The sequence below is a fragment of the Sapajus apella genome, unplaced genomic scaffold, assembly GCF_009761245.1.
Source record: "Sapajus apella isolate SASKATOON/1434 unplaced genomic scaffold, GSC_monkey_1.0 scaffold122, whole genome shotgun sequence".
Taxonomy (NCBI): domain Eukaryota; kingdom Metazoa; phylum Chordata; class Mammalia; order Primates; family Cebidae; genus Sapajus; species Sapajus apella.
In genome coordinates this window covers 1,496,392-1,504,834 of record NW_022437062.1, presented here as the reverse complement: position 1 = coordinate 1,504,834, position 8,443 = coordinate 1,496,392, and the positions used below count along the sequence as shown (strand labels likewise).

Genomic DNA, 8,443 nt, shown 5'->3' with positions numbered 1-8,443 from the left:
ACTTAACTCACATTTAAAGCCTCAGGCTTTTGATGAGTAATAAAAAGCTTCCCTTAGCCTGTCATTGAGGTACGCTTCACTGCCAGGGGAAGCTTTTAAGTGAGGGTCTTGATGGGAGTATTCCTCTCTGAGACGACCACTCTAAGACTTGGAGTAGGAAAGGAAACGAAATCCCAAGTTGCCTTATCCGTCTCCTAGCCCCTCCTCTTGGCTTATCACAACAGACTTATATCTCCCCAATTTTTTGATGCGCATGACAAGGGTCTGTAAGTACAAGTTGTCACCTCCTGCATTCCTTTGACAATCACTACTTCCTCTAGGAAAAACTCTTCGTGCTCTGCCCAGATGGGGTTAGGTGAGCCTTCTCTATACCCTGCATATATTTCTATTATGTCATTTGTTAATAACAACAGCCTACATACATTTCTATTATGTCATTTGTTAATAACGACAGCCTGTATATATTTCTATTATGTCATCTGTTAAACTATCATGTGTTTTTTATAAATTATAAGAAGTTTTCATTAATAACAGTAAATGTGCATATATTACGGGCTTTATTCCTTTGATGATACCATGTTCTTCTATTATTTGGTGGTTTAGTTTAGAGATTCATAAAATTTATTCTTACCTATTTAAACTTGTCAAGAAATGTGCTTTGGTTGATGGGAGGTAAAGAGGTTGTCAACTTGGTATCGGTAAGGCACAAAATCTGGGTTATGACCACTGTATTATATTTCTGCTGCTGAATAACAAATTATGGCACACAATGCAACTTGAAACAATAGCCATTTATTATTTCACAGTTCTATAAGTCAGAAGTCCAGGTAAGCTTAGCTAATTCCCCTGCTGAGTCTCACACTCAAGATGTCAGCTACCTGAAGTTCCCATCTAAGTCTTGGGGTCTTCTTCCAAGCTCATTGGTTATTGGCAGAATTCATTTTCTTACCCTTTCCAAGTGGGGCCTCCATCTTCAAGCCAGCAGAGGTAGCTTAAATTATTCCTACGCTTCAAATCTCTCTGACTTCCTCGTCTGCTCCCAGGCAGAGAAAAATCTCTGATTTTAAAAGGCTCACATGATGAGTTAGGCCCACCTGGACAATTTCTCTTTCACCTTATAACATAATATGGGAGTAATATTAAGTTCAGGGGTTATGGAAGTCATCTTAAAATTCTGCCTTTTACAACCATGACTCTGATACTTTTAATCAAATATTTCTGCATTCTTCATCTTTTTCTCTGTAACAAGGATATGATTTTCTACCAGAGATGTTTAGAATTAAGAAATGCAACCTGACATGGTCCTGAAGTAGTCAGAGAATCACTGAATCAAATGAAATCAATCCCACAGTCTTGACTTCAGAGCAAAGTGTGTGCTAACCAAATGAGCAAACCAGTCATCTCTACTGGGGAAGTAATAATAGAGGTGGCCCTGATGTCAGAAGCAGAGTGAGATGCCAATGACTCCACTAAAATATTTCATTGTCCCAATAAAGTAAGGTTATGACCACCATTTGAGGTGCTGCTGTCAAAGCACAATTGCAGTTATACTGTGCAGACTAAAATTTCTGAGATCAATATTATTAAGCTGCTTTTCTGATTATCATGGAGTCCAATTTCAGCTGTTTCTCTGTGCAGTTCCTATTTTTACAAAAGTATATCCATCATAATTGTTGTGATATTTTAAGTGCTTTCTAACTTATATATTGAGCTTATAGGTTAACAAAATAGTTAATAAACCAGCCCCAAAAGTTAGCTTTGTAAACCAGACTTACAGAGAATACAAAGGAACATGAAACCCAGAGGAAAACGAAAGGCATCTCCTAAGCAGTCACAATCATTTAGGAGAGATTTATTCCTTTTCAGTAACTCACTTGAAAGAAGAGACTATTTGTGTTTTACCATTTCACCCCCTACTAACTGCCTAATTTCGTATTTTGAACATGGTAGGTGCTAAAAAAATGCTTGTTGAATAACGAATGAATATTTGTTAGAAAACTTTAATAAGAAGTGTTTTAATAGTAAAAACTTGAAACTAACCTAAGTGTTCAAAAATAGAGAACTATTTAATAAAATTTTACAGCCTCCAAACTTATGTTGAGGAAGAGTAAGATATGTCATAACATAAAAATTGTGATACAAATTATAGATGAAAAATCTAGGATACTAAACAGTATATACAAAAATTCCATTAATTATATATACATATATACACATATCTGACTATTTCATATATTAAAAGATACATAGCATTATACTATGCTGGTTATCTCTGGGGATCAGTTTATAGGTTTTTATTTGCTTCTTTTAGATTTTTCTGCAATATCTGAATTTTTTTTCCCTTTCCAAATTTGGGGAAAAAAAGGTTTCCAAAAATTAATTAAAAAAAAAAAGGTAATATATCAAGTTTGGATTGCAAACCAGAGCTTTCAACAGAACATAGTTGAGTCTTTGCCATAGACATCAACTCATTTCCTTCCTTTCAGAGGCATTCATACCACTATCTTGCATTTTTTCCCAAATGAGATGACAAAATGGAAAGACCATTTCTACACCAAACACAGCCTTAGGAAAGTGGAATGTCAGTCAGGGCATCTGCAGATCAGGAAATCATGTCACAGAAAGCAGGACCTGTATAAGATTCAGAGTTTATGCCATTTGCTGATCAGTCACTGTACTTCAAAAATTATACACACTATAATCCCCTCTCTCTGCTCTGCAAGCATTTTGAAGAGGAAGGCATTTTTAGCAAATGTCCTTTAAATGCAGAAAGGAGGCAGATCAATTTACTCCACACTACTTCAGATTAGAGCTGAGTCAGAACACCTCCCCAAGCGGAAGCTCCTCTCCAGAAGCAGCTTCCCTACTGGATTCAGGTTCAGGATTGGAACCCACAGATCCAGAATAACAGGCTGTCAGCAATGACAAGCCCATGGTTAGCATCCAGCACGCTCATTTTGTCTTTGTCTCCCTCATCTTCCTTCAAACTTCTATTTTTTTTCTTAGATTTCTCTGAAACTCTTTTAAAAATTCCTTTTGAAACAAGTGGGAGCCTGACTCATTGCCTATTTCCTCTGTTTTCCACCCAAGTGGTAAACAATGGGCTCCATTCAAATGTTGACCGTCTGTGAGCTGGGAACCTGCGTGCAGACAAAGCTCCTTGTCCCAGGGCAGACTGCCAGACCCATGCTCTCCTCCACTTACCTCCTGGGCTCTGTTTAATAAGGGCCACTTGGCAAAATGCAACATATTGTCATGGTCCTGTGACCTTGTAGCTCTCTGTCTCCTTTTCGCTTCAGCTCAAAAGAGTATTACTCTAAATCCTCAAGTTAATGCGTTTGAGGACAGCCTTTCAAAAGATACTCAAATGAATGACAAGAGGTAGTCCAGGCCCCAGTCATAAGGACTACCTGGTTTTATTTATAATAATTTTAATGTTTCTGTCCTAACTCCCCCCAGGTTATTAATATTTTGTCTGTAGATGGTGGTTGCCAGGAAAGAGAGTCTTGCAATGTCAGGGGCATGACAAAGTTGAGAAATAGAGAAGGCTAGCCGAAGACTTTGGGAAGACAAAGGTGAAGGAACAGAGCAGCAGGCATCAGACTACGGAACAAGAAGAACAGGACAAAGTTTCAAGTTCAAAGGGAGCAGATAAGACAAAAATAAGCGAACTTAAATGACAGAGTAGTCCTCGGGAAAAAACAGAGAGAGAGAAGACTGGAGAGAGCACAGTCCTTCGTGGGCTTGAGGAAAGCACACCTCCAGTGTGTAGAGCGATCACAGGAGAAGCTTTTGCATATTGTGTCAAAACTCCCTTCTCAATAATGTTTCCTGAAGAATTCTGCCAGCTTCCCCCTGCATCTTAAAATGGTAAGAAAGAAAGTTAAAGAGAAAGTAAGAGAAACAAATATTAAATAATTATGATATTCCAGCTATATTAGATATGTGTGCTTTTAAATTAACTTCAACAGCCATATGAAATTGGGGTTCTTATTCCTATTTTTTTACTGAGAAAATTGTAGCTTATGGAGCTTAAATAATTTGCTCACAGTCACAGAATTAGGTGGCACTAGAATTTAAAATCAAGTAGTATGACTAAAAAAACCATGAGAGAATTCATTCCTTCTTTTATAAAACAAATCACTCCCTATTGACAATCAAACTCAAGTCCTCTAGATTCTCTGAGAATATTACTTCAATCTATCCTCTTCTATCTGACCCTACCGTCCCTCCCTCATAGCTTAACAAGTTTTTCCACAAAAGCCACCTCACTGACCTCTCTCCTCTCTGTGCTCCGCCTTCTTTGCCTTTCTTATTTCCCTTTTCTTCCTCTTTCAACATTTATCTCATCAATTCTAACCTGTGTAAAACTCTTCAGTGACTTCCCACTGACCTAAGATTAAGTCACTAACCCCAAATATGGCACTGCTTACCCATTCATCTCCATATTATATCCTTTCTCCCTCACTTTCTATGTTCCAACCACAACGGACTTCTTTAATATCCTCAAAACTACAAGTCATATGCCAGGGAAGGGCTTCTACATAGGCTGCTTATTCAATGTGCAACACTCAGCAATCCTCAAATTTTGGGCTCAGGGCCCCTCTGTGCTTTCATAAATTATTAAGAACCCCAAGGACCTTTATTTTAAAAAGGTAGATTATTATATTATGTTGTAAATTGGAATCAGGAAATTTTTAAATATTTAATTCATTTTAAAACTTCATAGTAAACTCATTACACCTCAACATAAGTAACATCTTATTTAAAAAGGCACATTTTCCAAAACCAAAAATACATTAGTGAGACTAGTAGTGCTGTTTTGCATTTTTTCCAAATCTTACCAATATCTGGCTTACTGAAGGATAAATGGATTCTCATGTCTGCTTCTGCATTTAATCTGTTGTGATATCATGTTATACAGCCTCTGTGAAACTCCACTGTACACTTGTAATGCAAAAAGAATGAAAAGGAAAATGACTTCTTAGTATTATAGCAAAACAGTTTTAACTCCTGAACTCCCTAAAAGTGTCAGAGGCAGAGACCTCCAGGAAACCCAAGGTATACTTTAGGAACTCTTAATTACTCTGTATGTCTTGTCTTGTATGTCTGCCTGTCTTGTTAAAATTTGCATGGACGTCTTCCCTAACCTCAAAGAGCTCTGGGTCCTCTTGTTACATGTTTCTATAACATTCTGTACCTCTCTGTCAAAAAAATCACCAAGGTTAATGCGGTGGCTCATGCCTATAATCCCAGCACTCTGGGAGGCTGAGGCAGGTGGATCACAAGGTCAAGAAATCGAGACCATCCTGGTCAACATGGTGAAACCCCCTCTCTACTAAAAATACTAAAATTAGCTGGGCATGGTGGTGCACGCCTGTAGTTCCAGCTACTCGGGAGGTTGAGGCAAAAGAGTTGCTTGAACCCAGGAGGCGAAGGTTGCGGTGAGCCGAGATTGCACCACTGCAATCTTAAAAAAAAAAAAAAATCACTGTACCTTTAATGGATAATTTGCATAAGGACAGAAACCATGCCAACTTTGTTCATAATGAATCTCCAGTGCTCAGAACACAGCAAGAACTCAGAAAATCTTTGAGGGAGCAAGAGGAGATAGAAGAAAGGAAGAGAGCAAGGAAGTAAAGCCCTTAGACTCGATGAGACAGCCTCCTGACAATCACTCCATTCTTTCAACAGGATGTATACAGAGACATAACTTTCTGCAGTACCTGCTGCAGCTCTGGGTTCCATTTCCCTTTGAAATAGGATGGGAGAAAGGGACAGGTAATGGACTGGAATTAGGAGACTGAGGTGAAACTGTAGAGAATAATGGTTGGAAGTACATGTGCTGGATTCTCTCATTAAGGCAATCATTCAGTATTTACTAAGCAGCTACAATTTGCCAGGGATTCTTCTTGGTACTTGGGATACATCAGTGAATAAAACAGAGAAAAGTTCTGGCTTCAAGGAATTTACAGGCAGACCTGAACTCCGCCCCAGGTCCTTCCACTTGAGTTGTTCTAAGCTGTTTGCTGAACCTTCCTGTGCCTTATTTCTCTCATCTGCAAATTGTGAACAAGCCTTGAAAGTTTCCCTGTGAGAACTAAATGAAAGAATATCTTTAATGTACCCAATAGAGTCAGGCACCTGGTAGGTGCCTAATAAATGGAAATCTTTCTGGTGGCAACTCTTATTCCAAAATTGATTTTTTCATGTATAGTAACTACAGATTAGAATTCAGTCATTCACAGGATATCACTTGGGTAGCTGTAGGGGAGGAGAGCAGTATCCTGAGGATCTTCACAGGACTCGGGGGCGCTGGCTACAGTGTCATTTTCCTATAGAGATGCATCATTTCTGGCTTCCTCTCTTCTTGGCAAGCTACCTGGATATTTTTCCATTGAACTATACAAGGTACTACCATAGTCTTAAGCTATGGAGTATTTCAAAACAGACTTTCCTGAGGATTGACTCTTTAAAAAATAATTAGGCCATGAGTGCCAGACCATTTTAAAGAAGATATTCACAGCCAACTGTTTGTAAGGGACCACCTCCTTATGTGGGTGTCTTGTGTATCACAGGGTTGCTGAGGTTTTCCAACTTCGCCCTCTGACTGAGTTTGACTTGGCCTTTCTGAGAAAGGGACTCTGCCTATGAAGTAGGATTACCAGGAGGGACACAAAAGAGAGAGAGAGAGCAGTGATCTTTGATTTTTCATTTCCCTTTCCATCTACTTACTCTTTGTGACTTCCCCAGTTAGTACCACACTAGAGAAGTGCTAGGTAGAGGAAGAGGAAGAAAGAAAAGGGATAATCTTATCAGCTGGTTTTGCTATGTGTTACTAGTCTGGTAAACACATTTGAAGTTAGAAAGTATTCAAACATGGAATAAAGTTTGGGAATTACTTGTGTGGATTTAATTTCCTCAGAATATACTCATTGTTCCTTCTCAGGAAATATTCATGAGTCAACTATCCAAAATCATAGTTATTATTCAAGCGGTGTGGGTTTAAAAGGAGATTTGATGCCATGGCAAACCTCACTGACTTAGACTGTTCTTCAAGTTAAAGAGCAGGATGATGTCTGAACTGACTGAAACACATATGGCTTCAGTGTGTCAAGAAGACCTGAAAGATCCCACATGGAAGTGAAATTCATTATTGGCAAGCACAGTGACAGGAGACCCCAGAGGGCTGAGCCACAAAGAATTTGCAGAGCCGCATGGCTAACTCCATGGCCTAGTTTGATCTTGAAGTTATTGTCTTGGATAATCCTCTCCAATCTGTTCCTGCACTTAAGAGCCACTCAGCACATGATGGAGCTCCCTCTCAGGTTCCTTTACATCGCCCTGTCAGGGATGACTTTCGGGGAACACAGACATCACATCAAATCATCCAACAGATGTCCCTTTCAAATAAGTTGGAGCGGAACCAACTACATGGAGAAGTCATAAACAAGGAAACAGACAACCTAGTGATTTTCAGTGCATTGGCACTGCTCTTTGCACAGAAACCTCAGTCTCTGGGGTGGAAGAACATTTCGACAGAGCGTGTGCACTATGCAGGCTGACTCTTGCCCTGCTCAGGCTCATGCTGCTGACAGGGAATACAGGGGACACTTTAGAGTCCAAATCCTGCATCATCTCAATGAAGTGTAACCACGGCTCTAAGAAGTAACCAATTTTAATAACTGGCATCAAAAGAGTCACAACAGAGAAACCCAGTATCCAGCCCCATTTCTGTTACTGACTCTCTCATTGTACTGGGAGGACTGGCCAGAATCGTCTGATTCCTGTTTCTGATTTCCCCCCTCACTGGCATCAGAGGATTGCACTAAAGGAAAACTTAATATCTAACTGAGCTCCAAGCGCTAAAGAAGAGCATCTCACATTCATTCCAGGCCACCAAGAAGTTCAGGGTGACCAAGTCACAGACTATAAATTTAAACATTTGATGATTTTTGCAGGTGACTGGGTGAGCAAAGGAAAACCCGAGAGATACATAAAGGTGGAAACTAGGATTTCTCATTTAAATTATTTAACATGCCTCACTCTAATGGTTATAAATATAAAGGAACTGCAGGTTTTTCAAGAGGATGAAATAAAGTTATTAAGTTTAGGTTTTGGGTTCTTTTTTTAACCAACTTTAGAATAGGAAACATGCTTACTAATATTTACAAGGCACTGCAAGACACCAGCCAAAATGGCCAATTTATTGGCAGGATGCTTTTGTTGTGGCTATTTCTATTGTCCATATGGGCAGGTAATTAATACTCCTTAGAAAATTAAGTTGTCAACTCAACACTACTTTTGAATTAATTTTTATTCCAGCAACGCCCCATCATGTATTGAAAATTTCCTATGTGCCAGGCACTACACCAGACTTTGGGAGTATGAAAAATAATAAGGTAAAGATCTTGGCTTCAAAGAGTCTTTAAAATTATCTGTT

The 8,443-nt window shown here is 39.1% G+C and overlaps 1 pseudogene; it reads left to right on the top strand.

Annotated features, from left to right (window-relative positions):
• The first annotated feature begins 7,137 nt into the window (after positions 1–7,137).
• Positions 7,138–7,816, top strand: LOC116538793 (annotated as a pseudogene).
• Positions 7,817–8,443: the final 627 nt, after the last annotated feature.